Source organism: Protopterus annectens, chromosome 5.part0 (genome assembly GCF_019279795.1).
Source record: "Protopterus annectens isolate FY-2018-M chromosome 5.part0, PAN1.0, whole genome shotgun sequence".
In the NCBI taxonomy this organism is placed as follows: domain Eukaryota; kingdom Metazoa; phylum Chordata; order Ceratodontiformes; family Protopteridae; genus Protopterus; species Protopterus annectens.
Window position 1 is genome coordinate 1,635,635,542 of NC_056735.1, and position 24,232 is coordinate 1,635,659,773.

General features: G+C 37.0%; 1 protein-coding gene across 5 annotated transcripts in view; it reads left to right on the plus strand.

Annotated features, from left to right (window-relative positions):
- CCHR5.PART0H21orf62 (chromosome chr5.part0 C21orf62 homolog) overlaps positions 1-24,232 on the plus strand; it is a 557,240-nt gene that overhangs the window by 168,055 nt on the left and 364,953 nt on the right. The window lies entirely within an intron of this gene.

The window sequence follows — 24,232 nt, forward strand, 5'->3', positions numbered from 1 at the left end:
GAGATCTAAGGATAGAGGTGCTTGCTGACAAAATGAGAATGAGCTCACAACAGGTGATGCAGACAGGACTGGAAAACTTCAGGCTGGGTAGGATCAAAGCCACTACAAGTGGGATGGTGTATGCAAGAGGCTGGGAGATTCAAGAGGGGCATCATGTTTTTGGTTCCCTTAGAAAACTACAACTGACCAGAAGCTGGCTGCTCAGCTTCTGTTCCAATTGCTCTTGACTTTCCCACTCAATACTGTCCCTCAAGGTGGTGCTGCCCTTATAAAGAGTAGGGGAGCAAGGAGAGAATGATGACTAATATCATTCAGGAAGAGGCATCCACAGGCAAAGTGAGAAGGGGAAATGGAGCCTCCATTTCCAGAGATAGAGCAAAGCTAGAAGTTAGCAGCATCATAACCACTCATTATGTGCACCAAAACTTTTTTTCCACAGCCCTACCTCCCCCACCCCACATCAGTTTGCTAACTCACTGTGGTAAACATAACTGGACAATGAATAGTAGTATCTGAGGGCATGCCTGTCCCAGATTCTAGGACAACTGTGCTTCCTTAGTCCTCCCAGTCATACAGCCCAGCAAAAATTCTAAGTCCTGGCCTCCATCATGGCTTGAAGTATGTTCTGACCAAGTCAGCATGGAACATCCTCCTAGCATAGACACTCCCATCCTCTTGCCACTTCTGTTATAAGCCTGGACTCCTAATTAAAGTCTGGTAATCTGTGACAAGATTGTGAGAAATTTCTCATGCTTCACCACCAGGCTATCTAAGAAGGGTATCCAAATGGAAGTGCAGAAGAAGAGCTCCAGATATGAGACCTACAAGTGAGGAAAAAATGCAGCTCAGAGTATGAGAACCAATAGGGCAGGTAAAAACTAGGTAGTGGAGGAGAGTAGGTTAAAATGCAAAATGAAAGCAGTTCATACAGTCAAAGTGGAGATAGAAATGTTAAGGAGACATGATCTCTGGTGAGTCCAAGGAGAGAAGGTGAGGAGGTACCTTGTTTGGAACATGAAAAACAGAAAGACTAACCATATGATAGAGTAGCTGAAGAAAATGGATGGAACAATTTCAAGAAAGATTTAGAGATCAGGGAGGAGTTATTCAGGTCTGTATAGTGCTGAGATTTTAGGATTAGGGATGATTTTATGATTAGGGATCAAAGGTCAAGAAGTGTAGTGTTGGAAATACCTGCAGCTGGATAGTAATTATTATTATTATCAAGGAGGAGAAGCAAAAGCCTACAAAATGGCTAAAGGAAGGGAAGGCAGCAGACCTTTGTTCACTCACACCAAACACACAATAACACCAAGGAAAGAAGGTCCACCCAGGATTCAAACTAAGTAATGATTTATTAATCACTTTCGTCCCTGAATGTGAGACTTCATCAGAACAAAAAAAAAACATTCAAAACACAATTCATTTTAAATACTCTACTGTAAAATCATTGGATGATTGGATGATAGAATAGTAGAGTAAATGATACATCACAATTAAAATGCCACATATAAAAGTAAATTACAATACAAATACTACAAATAAAAAGCAGCATAATGTAATGTAAATTATATATATAGGCATAAAGTCATATAAAATACATATCTACATGAAAAACTATTTATATGAAAAATAACTGCAATTTTTTAGCTTTCATGTGAAGTAAAGGCTGAACTGACATATATTCATTTAAGTCTGGGGCAGTGTTAGCATATAACCTAAGCTGCCAAAGTAGTTCTCTAAATTCCAACTTAACCTCCCATTCACCTCCTCAGATGTTTGTAAAGACCTGTTCTAAAATGGCAAAAGAAAATTTCTTATAACTTGAAAAAAACAAAGTGTGTTTAAACAATGCATTATTTTTATTTTTGTTCAGAATGTCATACAGGTGTTCATAAATTTTCTTTCTTAAACACCAACCAGTTTTACCCACATAAAATGCAGAACAACTTGAACATTTAGCAATGTACGATTTCAAAATATTGTCGGAGCTTAAATTCTCACCTAACAAAATGTAAGGACATTGGTTGCAAAAACCACAGCAAGTAGTACCTAAATGCTGACCATTAACATCTTTCTCAATGTTGTGATTACTTTCAAACAAATGTTTAAAATTAAAAGCCATCTTATATATAAAGATATTTTGGGTTTTACATTTTGGTTTTCCTGTTGACACAATGGCTTTTCACACTGAGGACTGCACCAGTTGTTCCTTCAACACCAAAGGGCATTTATTGGGTGAGCTTACTAAACTGATTAATCTCTTCTCACAAAGTGAAGTTCACAGAATTACTGCCTCCATTTATACTAGCAGACATGAGGAAGAGACCACAGCATCTATTACCTATTTTCAGATTGATAAACTATAGGACGACAGGTTTTCCAGCAGCACTCAGTGGCTGGCCAGCAACTTACTTCTATGCAACAGAACACTGACGTGAATCATTCAGTGGACATTAACCAAGAAGATGGTCTAACTTCCTGTGGATTAAACTCCTGAAGTGACAGAGTTCCTTTCAAATATTGTAACTTGGATATTAATGCTTGGTTAAGCAATTCTAAATCATGTGAATTTAACACCAGTGGCAGTCTAGATTCATACCAAGGTACTTTATATAAATTGAAAAATAAAATGCAGAAATGCTGTAATCTAGTTTTAGACAAAGCATTTCTTAATTAAAGTATTATCAAGAAACAAGTCTCTAGAGGACTAAGAATTTTTAAATATCGAAACCATCTGAGCCAGGCTCAGAATTCCATAATGAATTAGTGGACATTTTTAATAATTGTGGACTGGAAATTATGAAATCTGTTGTGAAAAATAACACTAGACTTATGAACACTTTGTATGAAAAAATGATGCATTTAAACTGCTTGAGAATGATTTACTTTTTACAGTAAGTGAACATAAAAAATAAATATTATTCAATGTTAAAGGACATTGATGAAAAAATGCTCAAAAAAAAAAACATAAAATTTGTAAACTAGAGAGAGACAAAAGAGAATACCTTGAGGGTAGGGTTTATCAGCTACATGTGTTTCAAGGTAAAACTACATTTTCTTGGTGGGCTAACTGTGATTCTAATGGTTTATCACCAAGCAATGACTGCAATGAAATTGGTAATGAAAAAAAAACAAATAAGTAAGACTGTTCCAAAAATGGTAAAATAAGACTAAACTACACAAAAACACTGTATATAGAGTACAGCTAGGAGTAGGAATCAATGGAATTTTCGTCAAAAAGTTTTTATTTCACCACTTTCATCTATCAAGACTTCCTCAGAATCTTTCAAAACAACTTAATCAAATATCTTTTATATTCTAAGTCACCCAATAAGAAACTAATATCAATTATTCAATAAAAAATCAAATACAAAATATTTAAAGTGAAATACTTGAAAATAAAAAATACATGAAAAATAAAATTACAAGTCTACAATAAATGTACACTGACTAGATACTTATTCGCTGCGGTAGCGTTGTCGCCTCACAGTTAGACGTTGCCTGTTCGATTCTCAATTAGAGCGTCTTCTGTCTAGTGACATGCGTGAATGGGCGTTTCTTCGTTGAAGGTTGTGCGTTAGGCCCGGCAAGCCAGCACGTACAACTCTACACTGTGGCGACCTCTAACCGGGAAAAGCCAAAAGACGCACACACACTAGATACTTATTCATTTTAAACAGAATCACTTATGCACCTTCAATCTCCTGTTTTTTTTAAAAAACATTTTATGTTAACAATCATTTAACCCTGGATACCTATCTGTATTTAACTTAATTTGCCATTTGGTTTCATTAACCTCTATTCTCTTCCTAAAATTACCTCCCCTTAAATCTGTTAGAAAGTAATTCAAGCACAGAGAACAAAAACTTTTGAATATTTTTTGCATAATATAGAATGCTTGTATAAAGCATTCTTTTCTTCTTTTGTTTTTATGGAATACTGATGCTCTTTTATTCTCTGTTCTAAGCTCCTTGTTGTCATTCCCACATAGAAGGCATTATAACCTGAACACATACTGATATAAACCAGACCTCTTGACTTACAGGTAAACCTCACTGGGAGCGTAATCATTTCTTTCATATGCTCTAATGAAAAGTATGGTCCCTCAGAAATAAACTTACATGTAGAAGAAAACTCACATTTGTAGGTTCCCTTATTTTTAACTGTCACTGGTGCAGTAATTTTAGTACTGTCTTTCTGTAATTAAACTTTCTTTAAGACTGTTTCTTCTCCTAAATACAAACATAGGGGTATTCCCAATAACTCTAATAAGGTTGAGGTTACCATCTAATAATTTCCAATTGGTGCTAATGGCTTCTTGAATAGCACAGCTATCAACAAACATGTCCAAAGAACAAGCATTTGCTCTTCCTATATTAACATCTCCATTTTCATTAATTACTTTAGTATTAACCTTGGAAAATGGTTTAAACAAAATGAGTTCAAACACTAACCTTTTTTCAGTTATTTCTTTAGTTGTTTCCAATAATATACCTTCCTTATGTGCTCTTTGAACAAACAAACTCAACTTCCTCTTTAAATCTGATGTCATTTATAATCATCCTCGACGCCCTTATAAGCTGCCCTCTAGGAATGTTTTTCTTAATAAAATAAGGCTGATTATTTCTATAATAAAGATAACCATTCAAGAAAGTACCCTTCCTATAAATATAATTCTCAGACCTAGTGTTCTGTCTATCCCATTCTATGGTGACAGCTATTTTTATTTATTTATTTAATATGTATTTACCAGGGAAGTATGACTGGGCTAGTTGCCCATTTTTAGCAGAGGCCTGAGGAGAAAAGCTCCACATAAGAGTATACAGTACAACAGTACAAAATTATACAGATCAGAAGAATGATATGGATCATAAAAAAAGTGTACTATACAATGGAATTCTAATCAATGTTTATTCAACAACATACAATTGTGTAATTTACAACATACAATAATATTGTCAAAAATTATACTTCAGAGAAGTAAGTGGAAGAAGAGTTTGAGGGTGTACTGAGACGAGGAAATGCCAAGTAAGTTCAGCCTGGTGAGGAGCAAGAGCATAGCCAGTTGTCATTTAGATGGGTCTTTAGCAGGTTTTTGAACAGTGCTGGATTGGTTGTGTTTAGTATATTCTGAGGGATAGAATTCCATTTAGAGATGTGATTAGAGCAATGAGAGTCTCCAAAGCTGTTGTTAGATTTTGTAACTTTTAACAGAAGTTTGTTGGAGGATCTTATGACCCTGTTGTTGGGGTGGATTTGCGCTAGGTTGTGTATGGCTGGACATTTGTCATATTGATAGGGTCTATATTAAAAGACCAAAGACGCATTCTTTCGAATGCTTCTTGGTCAAACTTAAAAGGCTGAAAACGCAAAATATCGAAGCGGCTGTTAAGCGAATTATTTCCCTGGGAAAGAATTTGCATAGCTGCTTCAGTACTTTGCCATTTTTGGCACTGTAGTGCGGTCCCGGAGTTGGTATATTTAAGTAGGAAGGGTGTGAAGGGCGCAGCACCCCACATCAGAGGGGGTGTGGGGGGTGAAGACCCCACTTAATGTAATGTTTGAAATTGATTTTTTTTTTTGGAACAAGCTTCAACAAATTTCACTTGGAAAAAAATCACTGTTCTGACACTTCAACATTGTAAGCTTTCACTTACATAGGGTCAGTCAATCACCGTTCGCTTTTTTAAGCGTTCTGTGATTTAATATAGACCCGGTTGATATACTATAGAGTGGATTCGAGTAAGCTGTATTAAGGATAAGAGTTTAGGTAGTTCAAGCCATTTGAGTTGTTTTACAGCAAGGCAGTGATAGGTTCTGTGGAGTAGATTGGTTTAAAATCTGGCTATCTTGTGGTAGCATGTTTCAAGTTTGCTTAAGTCAGTTTTCCTGAGGTTTATGAGTATAGCAGAGGTGTAGAATAGAGTGAGTAGTAGGGTTCTGGTGATTGCTTGTCTGGAAGAGTTGGTTAGGTAAGTCTTAATCCTGTAAAGAGAAGCCAATTTAAAATGGGCCTTTTTAATTGCAAGTGATATATGGTTGTCAAATTTTAAATTATTATTGATAGCGACACCTAGTAGCTTAGTTTCTAAGATTGGTTCAATTAATGTGCGATTGGATGAACTGATTTTAAAGTCCTGGTTGAGGTTGTTTGTTTTGTGATTGTCGTTGGGGAATAATATTAGTTTGGTTTTGTTGGGGTTTAGTATGAGCTGATATTTATTTAGGAAAGATTCGATGACTATGAAGGATGTTTGGGTAACTTCTTGTAGCTGTTGCAGGAAGGGTGCAGCACAGATGACAGTGGCATCAACTGGAGATTGTTTGACAGTAGCAAGGTTAGTTGCAGTATGGAGATTATTGGCGAGGACTGAAAAGAGTAGTGGACCAAGTATTGAGCCTTGTGGAACACTTACTGTTACAGGGAGCAGAGAAGAGAGATCGTTTTGCCTCTTGACTGCTTGTTGGTGATCTGAAAGGTAGTTCTAGAACCATGAGAGGGTATTTTTAGATGTGTCAAGGTATGCCAGCTCTTATAGCAGCTGCTCATGGAACACTGTGTCAAATGCCTTTGACATGTCTAGTAATATGAGGAGATCATTTGACCATTGTTCCATTGTTTTTTAGTTGGTTTATAGTATCAGTGAATTTAAGCAGGGCAGTAGTCATACTATGGCCTGGCCAAAATCTGTGTTGTGAGTTGACAAGAAACCTAATAGTTAGTAGATAGTCCATTAGTTGTGAGTGGATACATTTTTCTAAAATTTTTGAAACTGGGGATAGTATGGATATTGGTCTATAGTTGGAGAGTTCTAATGATGAGCCCCCTTTGTGGAGAGAAATTACATAGGAGATTTTCCAAATTTTAGGTATGTACTGTTCTGAGATGGATATATTAATCAGAACTGATAGTGGATAACAGATGATGTCAGCTGGTAGTTTGAGGTATTCATTTGGTAGTTTGTTAACAACAAGAGTTGTAAGTTTTAGCTTGCTTAATACTTTCTTTATTTTCCCTATATGGATGGGTAGGAGAGAGAGTGTGGCAGTGTTATCACTGGCTACAGGATGAGTGATTTGTTGGGAAGTATTTTTGTTTTTTATAAGTGAGAGTATAGAGTTTTTGAAAAAGGAGTTGAACTGGGAGGACATATTTTCTTCTGAGTTATGGATATTTGGTGATGGATGGAAATACAGCCTGGATGCATAAGTTTTTTGATAGTACCCCAGACATGTTGTGAGTTATTTTGATGTTTGTGCTGGTTTGAGTAGTACTGTTTTTTTATCAATTTTGATTTGTGTTTTGCAAGTATTTCTTTAATGACGTTAATTATCAAGGGAGGCTTTGATTTTGTTGACCTGATGTTGATACCAGAGTGACCATTCAAATATTTCCATCTAGGAAGTTAACTTTTAAACCCGTCTCTCCCAAGGTAAACTTCAGGAACTCAGCCTGCTTGTTAAGCTCTTGAACAAAAGACAAACATTCTTCTGGGGTTCCAGTAATAATAAAACAGTAGTCATCTACAAATCTCTTGTAATACCCGATTCTATTACTTTTTATACTTGAGCTTAAAATATAAGCTTCCCACCATCCTAGCACCAAATTGGCAAATGCAGGGGTCACTGCGGATTCCACTGCCACCCCTTTTATTTGTTTATAGTACTTTTTATTAAATAAAAATAATTATGCTCTAATTATACTTCTAATAACTGACAACAAAGTATGATTTTTTTCATTAGATAATTGAGTGAATTTGCTCATATAAAGTCTGACCCATTCTATTCCCACTTCTGGAGAATACTAGTAAATAAAGACCAAACATCAACAGTGACTATACAAATATTTCCATCATTATAATTCGGATTAAAATTATGTAATTTATCCAGAAAAATCCCATGAATACTTTATGTAGGAGAGTAACGTTTGACATAATGGATTGAGGATGGTATCCAACAAAAAGTGCGATACCTTCAGTGATGCTGTTTGGAGCTGATACTATAGGCCTAAAGGGGATGTAGTAAGAATTTTAGGGGTCCCAAATAGGTCCCAAATTCTTGGATTAGCTTTTCTTAAAAACTCATTCACCTCAAAATAAATGACATTATTCATAAAGCATTCATATAAAATAGAATAAATATATTAAAAACATTTTGAATGTCATTAATAGGAACCCGTAAATATTCATCAGTATTGGATAACATAATTTATATAGCTGCAATGTATTCTATAACATCCATAACAACCAGCTCCCCACCCACATCGGCCTTCATAAATCTATTCATTTTCAATTCATATAAAGCAACTCTTTCTTCTCTGTTCAAAATAAATACTTATTTCTACTTTTTTGTTTAAAATGCCCCTAATATCACTCTCACAAGCTTGTACAAAAACCTTTGGTGTGTTACTTACCATAGGGTTAAACACAGAAAACTTCACTAACATTTTTTAATTAAACCAGCATTGTTCAACAAAACATTCAAGTTTAATTTTCTTATAAAAAACTTAAGATCCAAAAGTGTCTTTGATTCACCCTATACATAGGTATAAAATTCAGTCAGAGATGTAAAACATGGACATGAGCAGGATTAACTGGAAAGCTAGATAAATTAAATATTTTTACATTAAAACTCACAATTTATCCATTAATCAGTCCACCTTGCTTTGTCCTTGTCCTCTCCCTCTCTGGAACTGAAATTGACTCAATTTTCTGCCACAAAATGTTTTCTTTGGTCCTACTCCCAAAAAATGGCCTGCAGAAAATAAACTATGTCCAGTGAAAGTTAAAAAAAATCCCCTACATCTTCATCGTCCATTCTCACATATTGAACTTCCTTCTGCTGAGCTGAAGTAACTTCCGATGATGATTCGCCCATGTTTAGACAAGTCAGCACCCAAAGCCCTTGTCCAGCAGGTATGCAGGTGGAATCCAAGGGTGTATTCTCTGTTTCCCATCCAGTTATCCAAGTTGGCTTAAAAAAGGATAATGAGGTACTCTGCTTGACGTGGAGGAGTCTAGTCCACAGATGAGTAGTTTCTGGGACACATACCTGTGCTGCCAACAAGTCCTACTGATGTCACAGACCAGGTTGAGGACACGCGTGTGGGTTACTCGAGTGGAACTTGACTTGCAGATATGCAGCAGTCTTATCAAGGCAGGGTCTGAGATTGCTTTGTATGCCAGATAGAGGTCACCTCTGAGGAGTCTGTATGAAACTGAGTAGAGGGACAGGGCCTTTAGCCTGTGTAGGGTAGATGTTTGAGGCCCTGGATTCTGTAGTCACTCCAGCTGCTGCATGTGCTTTGCGAGGTACATGCTTATCGGGGTGCTGTACTCAATTCACAAGGAAATAACTGAAAAAAGAAGGTTAGTGCTTGAACCCATTTTGTTTAAACCATTTTCCAAGGTTAATACTAAAGTAATTAATGAAGATGGAGGTGTTCATATAGGTAGGGCAAATGCTTGTTCTTTGGACATGTTCGTTGATAGCTGTGCTATTCAAGAAGCCATTAGCACCAACTGGAAATTTTTAGAAGGTAACCTTGACCTTATTAGAGTTATTGGGAATACCCCTATGTTTGTATTTAGGAGAAGAAACAGTCTTAAAGAAAGTTTTATTACAGAAAGACAGTACTAAAATTACTGCACCAGTGACAGTTAAAAATAAGGGAACCTACAAATGTGAGTTTTCTTCTACATGTAAGTTTATTTCTGAGGGACCATACTTTTCATTAGAGCATATGAAAGAAATGATTACACTCCCAGTGAGGTTTACCTGGAAGTCAAGAGGTCTGGTTTATATCAGTATGTGTTCAGATTATAATGCCTTCTATGTGGGAATGACAACAAGGAGCTTAGAACAGAGAATAAAAGAGCATCAGTATTCCATAAAAACAAAAGATGAAAAGAATGCTTTATACAAGCATTCTATACTATGCAAAAATATAAAAAACATTGTTGTTCTCTGTGCTTGAATTAGTTCCACCGGATTTAAGGGGAGGTAATTTTAGGAACAGAGTAGATATTAACGAAGCTGAATGACAAATTAAGTTAAATGTAGATAGGTATGCAGGGTAAATGATTATGTCAATATAAAATGTTTTTAAAAACAGGAGAGTAAAGGTGTATAAGTGATGCTGTTTAAAATAAGTATCTGAGTAAATGTTCATTTATTGTAGACATGAATTTTTATTTTCATGTATTTTTTATTCTCATGTATTTCACTTTAAATATTTCGCAACTGAATTTATTAAATTGATTCTAGTATCTTATTGGATGACTTAAAATATATTTGATTAAGCTATTTTAAAGTTTCTGGAGAAGTCTTAGTAGACAAAAGTGGTGAATTAAAGAATTTTTGAGGCTAATTCCATTATTTGTCTGCTTCTAACTGCACTCTGTATACAGTGGTTTTTGTTTAGAAATTGGCAATCAGTCTATAGATATTGAAAACACTGGAACTAATTTCGACCCCCAAGACAGTTTAGAATTTCCCCCTTTATGGAGATCAGACAGGTTGAAGAATCAACAGATGAAAACCAACCAGAATACCTGGTCTGGCGGGGAGAACAGAGGAAGCTGCAGAGGGAGGGGATGGAGGGGCAGAAACACGAATTGACTTTGTCAGGAGCTCCCAACTATACACAACATGCAGTGATTCAGTTAGAAGGGGTTGTACATTCCTACAAAGATTTCAAAGTGTTTAATTATAGTGGACTTGATTTAAACCTCAATCATTTCTCAGTGTTTGTAAAAGGTTTTATATTTGTTCTGACTACTAGGACAGAAATTAGTGAGGTTTTAATTGTTTCTGAGGAAAATTAATTTTGAAAGGCTTTTTGACAATAGCAGGACCAGTGAATGTGGTTACTCCTGTCAGAGAAAAAGCACTTTTAATCCTCCCTTACATCCTGTGTCAATTAATATTGAGGCTCTGGTTGAACAGGAAGTAAGAAACCATCCTTCTAAAAGGAAATAGAGGACATTTAACTTAAAACTTGATGAGAGGTCAGTATTACAAGAACTGAGTACAAACCCAAATATTAGAATAATAAAACCAGACAGGGATGGGGGATGTGGTCATTATGGATCACTGGAGTTATACAGTTAAAGTTTTAGATCTTTTAAAGAATGAATTGAGGTATACACAGTTTTTAAGGAATGAAACCGCTATTGCTCATACGAAAGTTTATCTTATTTTGGAAGACAATTTACAGCATGTCATAACAGACAAGAAACTTTTTGATTTTTTATATACTCCAAAACTGTTTATCCTGTTCATATTTGGTATTCCCAAAACACATAAAAACCTACTAGACCCGGCACTTAGATCTATAGTGTCCTCAGCTGGGACTAAAACCCATGCATTTGCTGTATTTGTTGACAAAAAGTTAAAACCTATACTGGGTTTCCATAGTCATATATTAAATGATTCTTGGAACTATTTATCTAAAGTTAAAAATAATTCTATCAACCACATCATTTATTGGTTACTATAGATGTCCATTATTTATTTTCCATTATTCCACATTCAATAGGATTACAGTAGGTCATAGACATACTGATTAATAGTGCCTTTTTAAGTAATAAAGATTTAAAATTAATTGGAGAATGTTTAGAGCTTGTACTTGAGAACAATTTCATGTAATTCAAAGAGGAACTATATAAACAAATAAGGGGAATTGCAATTGGTGCTGCTTGCTCCCTACTTTTTGCCAACATTGATCTATTGTGTTGGTTTGTTATTTATGCTTCCTAGGTAATATTTTTATAATTTGCAAGGGGTCAGATGAGGAATTGGAAGATTCTTTGAATATATTAATTCTATGACCCAGTTCTTGAAATTTACTTATGACATCAAAAGCGATGAAGTTCATTATCTGGATGTCAAATTAAAGACCTGTTGAATCATAAATTCAAACCTAAATTATACAGGAAGAAAACATTTTCAAACAACTGTCTTTATTATAGTAGTATTCATCCCCAGCATAAAAAAAGGAGTATAGTAAAAGGACAGATGGTCCGTGTGCCCCGCGTGATCTCTGAATATGAGAATTTAGTAGATGAGGCAAATTATACTGAACAACTTTTTTTTTTAAAGAAGTTACTCCCAACACTTTAACTATGATTATTAACAGAGAAATATTGGATGGATGGGATAATAAGTATATTCCCCTTTTGAGAAACAATTGGAAAAATGCTAACCTATAGCCATCGCACAATAGACTTAACAGAACCACCCTTTGTGAACAGAATTCTGCTTCTCGTACGAGGAACACATGAACTGGGAAAATTAGCTACACTGCATCTTTAAATTCTTAAATACAGTCAAGATATTATTGAAATTCAAAATATCCTGAGGAAGTACTGGGATCTTTTTCTCAAAATGTCAAACAATCCAGTGGTGTGTTCTAAATCACTACATTTTACTTATCATAGAGGGAGAAATATTAAGAACATTTTGGAGAAAGAACCCAGAAGTGATACAAATAATTTTACCAGGCAACAAGCATTTGGATACCTACAAGTGTGGTATACACCAGCAGTATAGACATATGGCACAGATGGCGAACTTGAAACTTCCCAGTTTAGGAATAGAGCTTAGAGCTACTAGGTATTATAACCGCTTCTCAAAAGCGATAGTTTATTTAAACTTCTGTCAGGTATGCTGGGCATACTATGTAGGTAAGATAGAAACAGCCCTGAAACTAAGAGTGTACAATCATCATTATGAAATAAGGAAAGGTACAGAAGCAAATACTTTGTGGAAACATCTTCATAACTATAGGAATGTTATTTTTCACTTATATATTGTAAATTACTGTGGCAATTACACCTGCATGCAAATGCCCTTTCTGGCCTTAATGGTCAAATATCTCTCGGTCCTGTACTGTGCTGCTAAACTTTAAGATTGGGGGCAGCTTAATGTGTTTCTGGACCTACATATATAAAACCTTTATACATATTAAAGAATGTATTTTATATTAACAAGTGCGTTGTAAAGAAAGTTATTTCAGATAAAACAAAATTACTTGATTTGTTCTTTAATTTTAAATAATTAGAAATAGAATGTTATACTTAATAATGATAAATTATTATTTTTAACAGCACAATTTATTTATGAATTTGGATGTATTTTGAATGTTTTTTTATTGTTAGGGGTATAGAGAAAAACATATACTGTTCCTAAATGGGAATTAGAAGTGTGTTTAAACTAAGGGAAATGATGTTGATTTACTACAACCAATGGAAAAAAGTAGCGGTTATAAAACTTGAAAACTTTAAACTTAAACTTAAAACTTTAAAACTGTGTCATATGTGTACTAGTGGTGCAAGAACTTGAGTGCATGCATGATGTAGTGAATCCTGGCATCTGATAGGCAACCATAACTGTCCATACTGAGGCTGGTGAGGGGTGCAACAGCATGTCTCACTATGTGGTCACATATGACTAGGAAGTTGGATTGTGTGGAGTTTTGCCTTAGGAACTTTTGACTCAATACAGTAAGAACCTTGGATTCATGTTTTATGATGGGTGCTGCCTGAGTTGGGTGTTTGTCAGGTTGCTGAAAGTATTTTTTTCTTAGGTTACACTTAGAAGGCCTCTGTGGTTTAGGTAGGTTACTTTTAAAAGCCTCATCATATGTAGGCTTATGTGTTTGGTCTGTACTGTGATCGATATAGTGTGGTATTTTGTGTTACTGACAGCCTGTTTACTATTTGTAGAGGCTTTATATAAGAGCCTTGCCTCCAAAACTATTGTATAACTACATGTCTCACACACTGCATCATTTGCTTTATGAAATAGGTGACTGTCAGTAAACATGAGACAATTAGATTACCTCAGGATGGCCATTCCGACCAGACTGGCTACATGGACAGTTGGAAAGTGCAAGTCTGTGTAAGCAGGTACTTACTAATGTGGGCTGAAGAGGAAAGTAGGCCTTTTGAGGTTTGGAGCTGATAAATGGAGGTGTTACCTGTCTGGCAGTGGAAGTAGTGTTGGTCTCAGTAGAGCTGCATGCAGCTAAGAGTCCAATATCCTTTTCTCCCTTTCTCACCAGAAGCAAATAGTAGGTCTAATCCCAATCTGCTTGCTGAGAAGTAATATTAACCCAGGAACAGATAGATTAAGTGCACTTGCTATAGTTATTTCTTGGTAGATAACCTAGATGGAACCTACAGCAGTTAGATGCAATAGAAAGCCAAGCTGCACAAATGACCTGAAGAGGTTCCCACCAAAACTGCAACCAGACCACTCAGTGAAGTCCCACACACATTGACCAGTCAGAGACCAGCTTGAAATCAGCACCCTCTGCTCCTTCTATCACCAGGAGCAAAGCAATATCACAAATCCCAAAGCAGGTCCTAAGAAACAATGAGAATTCATAATGTCTGGTGATTGGTAACCACTAGGAAGGTCAGAAAATGATGTCACTCTGATCCTTCCCTCAGCAGGAGCAAAACAAAAGAACTAATCTCAATCTGATTCCTGAGAAGCTGTCCCTAGGCTCCCCAGTGATAGGCAGTCTAGTCCCAGATGTTATAGATTTGAAAAGTAAGATGGGAAAAGGGATTAATACTCTAAATATTGCAGTGTGCATTAAGTGAGTGGGGTGGTATGCAACAGAGGCTAACTCAATCTTTTAACAGGGTAAGGGGTGGGCCTTCCCAGTTTGGTCTGTCGGTGTCCAGTAAAATAAGCAGTGGAGATGAGACAGAGATCTATAAAGTCTAGGAAATCAGAAATTATGAAAATCATTGTTTTTAAGTTACATTAGAGCCAAACAAAAGCATGAAATAAAACTACAGAAACCTTATATGAAAACAAACATGAGTTAATTGGAAAGAATACAGAGGAAGTGCGACAAGTGCAGGAAGAGAATATTTTAAGTTATTATGAAAGACTAAATTATCTGAACTTGTATGATGTTAAATACAGCTATTTAAGAGGAAACCTTATTCAGGTAGACACCACTACCTGTGGGTATGTTTGGGATTATCAAAAAGTAGTAGAAAATCATCAGTCAAAGATAATATAGGAATGAGAGAGTATTAATTAGTTCTCTGAGACAGTAGCTGATGCATAAAATTGAATACCAAATTATATTAAAGCAAACACTAGCCTTGATATTTTTAACAACAATTTGGACACTTATTCTGGGAATGACTGTTTTGGCATATTGGTAGACTAGAGGGGCATTATTGTCCATGCCTGAAATATCTGTATGTATGTATATATGTATGTATGGGAGGAGCTTCCAAAGCCAATGGCAAACGGGGATTTCCAAGAGAGCATATTAGACTTCTTCAGGAGATCTATGTGGGAACAACACCAGTGATTAAAAACAAATGCCATGGTAAATGGTGAATTTAGGGTCAATAGAAACACTGGGCAGGGATGCCTCATGACCCTACTTCTATTTACAATCCTCTCTCAGAAAATAAGGCAAGCAGCTCTAAATAGGTGGAAATGGACCAGCACAAAGAAGTGAGCGTTATTTGTCAATTATATAATTTTGCACATAAATCCTAACCAGAACATAATAAGAATATTTAAGCTCCTCAAGCAATTTCCATAAATATCAGGGGATAAAATTAATAAAGATAAGATGAAATCAGTATGTGTATTTTTTATTTTATTTATATGTATTTGTTTACAGGGGTAGTGCACTGATCAGTACTGACCAATGTCAGGCTCAGGTCGGGTGAAATACAAAACATTTCACAAACAAAAAATACAGAAATGTGAGCAATAACTGAATATTGTAAACTATACCATAGTATAAACTATGTCCCTTCATAGAATTTAGTTCAAACACATCTGCATCTCTGGGGACACTACAAGGTGAAATATATTGGGATGTGAATAATGAGAAGTGCCAACGATACACCAGACTTGGAAACTAATAGAAATTAATACAGGAAATAAATTTAAAAAGTGATATAGAACAAAGAATTCAGGCATTAAAAATGTTTGTGATTCCATTAATACTGTATGTCTCACATATATTTACCAATAATTTGGAGAAACGATTCTGGGGCAGGATAAAGCAGGAAACAATAAGGTATGTCTATGGAGAAAAACAGGTGAGAGTTGTCAGAAAACTGATCTTGCCACTTAAAAAGGAGGCTACCCTTTCAGGACTACCACAAGGCAGCCCAGTAATGCTTAGCATGCTACTTGCAGAACTCAGAATGCGGTTCTAAATGGAAGAGGATTATGTATGTTAAAAATGGTGTATGAGGGGAAAAGTTTCATTTGTTGGCATAAGCACTTTTAAAAGGAAGTGAAACTGAACAAATAGGACAAATCTAAGAGAATGTGCTGAAAGCAAATAAGAACCCACCACAATGAGTCTGGCAGTTTGAAGTCTGCCCAATTGCCCTAGGCAAATGACCAAAAACATTACATATAGTTGTAGAAGAAAACTGGTGGAAGAGGCAGAAAAAATGCTATTATTGTTAACAGATATGGTTATAGGAGACAAACTTGACTGGCACAAGTCAGGTGACAGAATACAAATTCAACCAAAGGAGTTAATGGAATATAGAGGAGTTTATGGCATATTGGTAAAGTATGACAAAGAAATAAAGAATGGAAGAGAAAAACCCTGTGTTTGTTAAAATAATGATAGAAGCAAAAACACAAGAATCTATGGCTAAGGGACTAGCAAGCAGAATGTATAAAGCACTAATCAGAGACACATGGGATAAAACAGGTAAACAGCAACTATACTGGCAAGAGATAACTAGTAGAGAAATACCAAATAAGGGATGGAAAGATATTTATCTTGCCCCTAGAATAGCAACTAAGTATAGAAGCATTGTATGGAAATGTCACCACAAATGCTTTTATACATCAGACAGGTTCCATAGGATGTTTCCTAGGGTACAAGAAACATGCTGGTGTTGTGACAGTAACATCAATGGGAACTGGGGGCACATCTTTTTGAAATGTGAGAAAACTTATAAAATTTAACTTAAGTAGTTAGTAGGCAAAAAACATTACTAAAAGAGGGAGATTTTTTTTATTCTGTTGGTAGACTCCCACTGACCTGCAAGCTGCAAAAGAGTTATAAGACAGAATCAACTAGTAAAGAGAAAATGTGATAATGAGAAACTAGAAAACTACCCTGTAAACCATTATTAAATAAGTAAAGTTGTTGGTGGAAGAACACAAGTGAAGTGAAAGAAGTACATTAAAATTAAGCCCTAGTACGTTCCACAAGCAGAAATGGGAAACTTGGGATGGACATCAACCAAATAAGAGGTAGGTTGCCACAGGACAGAACGTTTGGAAGAACACTAGGAGGGATACAAGAAAAGAATAGCGGCTGTTGTAACTTCTTAGAAATTGGTGGTGAATTAGAATCAAAATATTTTGTAAACAGGTAAAGCAAAACAAAACTGAAGTCATCTGTATTCTGGTTCTAAATTTAATAGTAACAAAATGTACAAATCTTGAATGTAATGAGACACCCACCACAAAGCAAATGTATACCATATATAAAACATCTGAATTAAAACAAAAGCAATGTTCCTAAGCATTTATGAGACTTGGTTACCAAGATCTGACCTTCCAATTACATTCCCCTGTTATGTAGGACATAATAAGTTCATAGGTAGGTACTAGGCTATCAGCCCTGGGGCCTATACAAGCCCAGCCAAAAAGGTACCCTGGCTTTTGCCACCCAAGAAAATTATTTTCCTGTGCCACTGTCGAGCAGAGCCACAGAGGTGATCCCCGGGGTGAAGTTCCTATTTCCCATCCAATCATCAAGATTTTTCTTGAAGAGTGCTAATGAGGAGCTTTGTTTGAGATAGATAGGTAGTTTACTCCAGAGTATGGAAAGTCTCTGGGACAGGAATCTATCCCTCCGGCATGTTCTGTTTATTGTGGTGACAAGGTTTAGGTCCCTAGAGCATGTAGCTCTGAGGGATTGGTATTTTTTTTAAGTGGAGCATGTCCAACAGCTCTTGGTTTGACATAACTTTTTATGTTAGGCAGAGATCACCTCTGAGTAGGCGATATGCGACGGAGTAAAGCTGGAGTTGTTTTGAGACGGTCTGCGTACGGCATCTGCTTGAGGCCGGTAATCCTCTTTGTGAGGTATTTCTGCGTCCTTTCCAGTTGTTTTAGATGTCTTGTGAGGTTCATACCAAAAGGGGCGTTGTACTCTATAATGGGTCTAATGAGTGATGAGTAGAGGGGAACAATGACCTCTTTTTTCTGGATGAGAAACCTTTTTTGATGAGGTGTGCCATGTAGAAGGATTTCCTGACTACTGGGGCTATGTGATTATCTATAGTACTGTCCACCTGTGTTCCAAGGTCTCTTATCACACTTTCAGTGTTAAGTATACTACCACCTATGTTGTAGTTCATGGGTACAGAGTTTTTACCAAAGGGGATGACAATGCACTTTTTGGCATTGAGCTTGAGGCCATGGCTTTGACATCAGACGTCTGTCTCAGTGAGGCCCTTTTGTAGGATGTCCACATCATTAGGAGTTTTGATTAAGGCTCATACTTTGCAGTCATCTGTGAACTTCATTAGCCAAAGACCTTCTGTGTTAGCCTGTACTTCAGAGAAGTAGATACCAAACAGGAGAGGACTCAGGACTGAACCCTGTGGTACTCCACTTGTCACTGGTCTGAAGTTGGATTTGGAGTCTGCTACTTTCACAGTGTGGGTTCTGTCAGTGAGCCAGTTGGCAACCCATCTTGTGACATAGGGATTTATACCTAGTTTAGTGAGTTTATCTATAATTCCAGAGTGGGGGATGGTGTTGAAAGCCTTGGCAAGATCTAGATAGGCTGTGTGAACCACTTTACCCTTGTCTACGGCTTTGGTGACTGCTTCAAAGAAGTCTATCAGGTTTTAGGAGACATGATCTGCCTTTTACAAACTCAAACTGGGTGGGGTCCAGAGTTTGGAGATTACCAATGTCTTTGTTTATAAGTTCCATGATGATACGTTCCATGGCCTTGCAGTTCAGGCTCATCAGACTAATGGGGCGGTAGATCCCGGGGTCCGTGGTAGCTCCCCCCTTGTGGAGTGGGATAGCCGTTGCTGTGCACCATTCAGCAGGCACAAAGCCTGAGGTGAGGCTATGATTGAACATGGTACTTAGGTGGGGTGCCAGTTCATTCTGTAGTTCATGTAAAACGCAGCCTGGGATGTTGTCTGGTCCCATGGATGCTTTGTTCTTGGCTTTGGAGAGTGTGGTTTTTACCTGTGCAGCCGTGATTACAGGAACTTTGCATTCTTCCGGTATAGAAATGGGCTCTTTAGGGGGTGAGAGGTGGGGTAAAGTTAGCACTGAACCTATCTACCAGGATGTTGGCAATATCAGTTGGGTCTGTATATTTAGTGCCATTGTGCTGTAACTCAGAGCAAATCAGAGTGTTGCCATTGAGATTCTTGACACAGCTATAGAATGCTTTGTGGTTGTCTTTAGAATCAGTGGTGATTTTGTTTTCATAACTAGCTTTGGAGGATTTTATCAGGGATCACAGCTTCTTACTGAGGCTGACCAGGTAGCTCCACCACTCGTGGGATTTTACTCTCTTTTGCAACAGTTTCTTCCTTCTGTTGTACAGTTTGTTTATGGCACGGGACCACCAGACTGGCTTCCTTTTTTTGGAGGATAGTGTCTTGGTTCTGTTTGGGATAGCACGATCCATGCACTCATGTAAGTGCTTATAAAGTGCAATTGTGTAGGATTCAGTAGTCGTAACTGTATTGTCCATCTGCATGGGTGTCATGAAGTTCACCACTTCTGTCTTTAGTTGGTTTTGGAGAAAATTTTTACCATGGTTTCCTTAATGGGGGGTGGGGGCAGGATGTGGATATCTAGGGTAATTAGCTTATGGTCAGTTCGGACCAATGAAGCATTGACTTCAGGTGTGGAACACCGGTCACTCAAGTTGGTAATGACTAGATCTAGGATATTGTTGCCCCTGGTGGGGTTGTGGATAAGCTGATCCAGGGCATTGGAGTTTATGAATTCCAGAAAGCATTGAGCAAAGGAGTTGGTACATGAGCAGTTTTCCCAGTTAATGGTGGGGTAGTTGAAATCGCCCATTATTAGAGTGTTTGGTTGAACCCTAATATTTTCCAGTACATCAAGAAAAGAGGAGTAGGAATCCTGGAGCATGGTGGGTGATCTGTAACAAGCTACAATTTGGATTGCAGTTTTGCCCAGAGTTAGTTGCACTTGGATAACCTCGGCTGCATTATGCTGAGCAACTAGCCTGGAGGTGTGGATATCCTTAATAAATATGGACACACCTCCGCCTTTGGTGTTTTGGTCCAGGTTACATGGCCGAAAAGTGTGGTGAGTTATAGCCTGGTAGTGCAGGGGTGCTATCTGGAGCCTTGAACCAGGTCTCAGTCACTGCACAGATATTAATGTTCTCCATTTTAAGGAGTGCCTCGAGTGAGTGCATTTTGAGATTTAGACTTCTAGCATTGAGTAGCATCACCCTCAGTTTTTGCTTGCCTGTTCCTGTTACGGTGGTGAATTTGTAATTTGAACCTTGCCTAAAAAAGGCACTATAGGGGTGGCAAGAACCTTAGCCAGTATCCATAATCTCAGGGGTGACAGGTGCAGGCCATCTCTGGCAAAGCATCGTGGTCTGTCAACCATGTCATCCCAGGTAGACAGATACTGGATCCCTTTAGAATGGCACCAGAAGCTTAGCCAGTTGTTGAAGTCAATCATTTTGTCCTTGTACTGCGGCATCATTCTGGGTGATGGCAGAATGCTACTCAAGGCTAGGGTTATACCTGCCTGGGCTACAAGATCAGAGAGCTCTTCCATGTTTTTTTTCATGTAGTCCAGGGAGGTCCATATCAGGTCATTCACACCAACATGGACAATGACAGAGTCATGTCCAAAAGTAAAACACCAAGGGGTAAAGTATCACCAAACAAAGTTGCTGTACCAGATTCAGTGAAAAAGAAAGGTGAATACTCCACGACAATCAAAGCAAACCCGATGATAATCACTTCAAATAACTATAAATCCACAACTGTGTTGAAGAAACAACTTCTTATTCAGCAGAGTAAGCACTTTCACATCTCCCTGGATGCTTCATCAGACTTAAAACAAACACCAATATTCAGAGCTATTTAAATATCACATTAAACATCTTAAGAACCAATAAAATCTCTCACAATAAACACCTGACAAAGTGAGACAACATCCTTAAAGTTACTGCTTTTCTAAAGTTTAAAAACCATATTCTAATAAGAACTTCCATTTACATATATTCCTCTTGACTGAGAGAGAATATATAATTCTAAAAAATATAATTTTAAAAAAATATTAATATATCTAATACAAAAGAAATCTATACGCAGAGTAAAAAATTACTATGCATATATTTAAAAAAATAACCAGTGCTTCATAACAGATACATTCATAAGAAGGAAAGGGTATACTGGAAAAAAAAGGGGTGTGGGGGGTGGGGGGAGGGAAGGTTTTAAAAACGCCTATATAGCTTTACAATAGTATCAAAAACATTCCTATTAAATACCTCACAGGTTTATCCATATGGAAAACTTAACTCAAAATGGAGTCAAAAAACACCTATATAGCCTTACAATACTATCAAAACATTTTTATTCTTTATATTTATTATTATTAATGCCTCAGAGGTTTGTCTAAGAGGAATGGCTTTAATGTAAACCTATCATTCAAGCCATGCCCTTTGTCAGCAGATAATCTAATTATCCATTTAGCTTCCTCTTCGATTGTCATGGAGTATTCACCTTTCTTTTTCTCTGAATGACAGAGTCATATTTGTACTTGTTGTGGAGTGACCTGAGTGCGTGGATTATGTGGTGGATCCTGGCACCCGACAGGCAGCTGACAGTAACCTTTTCCTTGTTTAGCCTGGTGAGTGGGACATCAGTGTGCCTGACTATAGAGTCACCTATGACTAGTGTGTTGGGTACGTTGTTTTGCCTTATTGGTTGTGGTTGAGTGGCACACTGAGTCTGTGGGCTATGTGTCATTTGGGTTGTGTTGGGGGGTGGAGGTTGCTTGCATTTCTTCTTTGGAGGTCTCTGTTGCTTGAGCAGATTAGTATTAAGAGCCTCCGTGAATGTTTTTGTGTTTCTATGTGTGGATTTTGGTGGTGCAGGTTTAGTGGGACTATGTGATGAGTGTGGTATGGTGCAAGTGTTTACCTTCTCCTCTTGACTGTCAAGTTCAGTCTTGATTGGAAAGAGCTTTACCTCCAGTTTGGCTAGATAAGTGCATCTCTCACAGGTTGTGGTGTTGGGTGGTAGGAGGAGAGGGTTGTCTGTGTACATGAGGCAATTTCTACATTGCCTCAAGATGCCCAGATTCATCAGATAGACAGGAGAGATCACTGGGATCTGACCCTTGGACATACATCCATAAAAAACTATTTTCCTCTAGATAAGTGAGGAAAGTGAGTACAAGAGCTGTTTTTCTCTAAGCAAGTGATGAAAGTAAGTACCAAAACTGTTTTCCTCTAGGTAATGAGAAAGGTTGAGTGCTGTAGTAATTAGTAGGTTATTTAGTGCTTACAAGTTCTGAACAAGTGCTGATCACGAATAAGCAAATTCAAGTGCTAAAACTAAGAATTTGCATCTGGACGAAACTAGTTACAGGAAAAGGGGGGAAACAAGTGCAAATGTGGGCTTTTAAATCAGAAAGTTGAGAGAGATGGAAAAACTGCCCAAACGGCCAATAACTACAATTTCTGGGCCAGAACCACTCCTTATGTGGTAGATAAGTTATCTAGAGATTACCACTCCCACTGATAAGCTAGAAGGCTTCCCTCCAACACAGAAAGCTTGGTGGGGCTCAGAAGCTTACATGCAGTCCTGGATACAGCAAATCTGAATCTGGACTACACTAGTTACAGGAAAGGTATTTTTTTTTTTTTTAGTATTAATATGATACTAAGGTGATTATCTTCATATTTCTTTGCCAAACTTAGCTTCATTTATGTATGCATTTTACATTAACCTCTTCCATATAGTTCATGAATTGTACCAGTAAGAAGCTTTTATTCTATATAAAATAGTTGCCCTACAAATAGTTTGGAGAATAATTTAAAAGAGCCGTGAGGAGAGCCATTCAAAAAGTCACAGGGAGAATCTTTCTGGAAAGTCAAAGAGAGATTTAAAGCTCTTTGAAGACTCCAGACTAGAATCTGCAAACCATCAAAGGATCCCTAGAAGACTCAACAGTAAATCTCTCAGAGAATCTTAAAATCAATAAGAGAATATCTTCAGTGGACACTGAAGAGAGAGACTACAAGAAAAATATCAGGAAAACTTGCCTGAGAAAGATAGAATGCCAAGATTATCATTTGCTAATAAAAATAAATGAACCATATGTTATGGGCTACATGTGTATAAATATGTATATGTACATGTATGCCATTTAATCAGTTTAGTATTTTAGTTTGTAGTTTACAGCTAGGAACTGCAAGTAAAAATGTATCCAGTTTATCAGGTTCTAGTCCACACAATGTCTACTGTATCACTTAATACATTGTGAACTTTAAGTATTGCCTTTATTTGTTAATTAGTAATAGTAATAAAGCATTTTCATCTTTATTCACATGCTGTTCCTGGCATTCCTTTGACTAACAACATCAAAACAACCATTAAGAAATACATCCTGGCATGACATAGACCATTACGGCTGGATATTATTGTAAGAGCTAACGTTTTAGCTATATATAAGTTAGACACTTAAAACATCAGACTGCAACTTTTCTAAACATGATCATGACATAAAACACAAGATAAACTTTATTCCCATGAGCATTATATTCTGCAATCTATTAACAAAAATAATGTTGTCCATTGGAATATATGTTAGAACCTTTTGGACCATATCACTTGATGTATTTTGTAGAGTTTTAATATCTCTGCATGACTGGCTGAAGCACATTGTCTGGAACTCAGAGATGATTGTTTCTTTATGAGGAGCTGACTGTGTGATGTGTTCATGGCTAATTAGATATAAATTTGCATTATCTTTGGATCCCGCATATCCTACACATAGCTGCTGCACACATTAAGTAGCACTGCACTATTTGCTGTAGTCTGTGATCCGCAGCCTTTATTCTTTTGAGTTTTAATAACACTGTGCGTCTTCACTGGATTTGTTCAACGAAGTGTGTATTGCTTTTATAAGCTGAACTCCTACATGACTTTGACATACTAGTCTT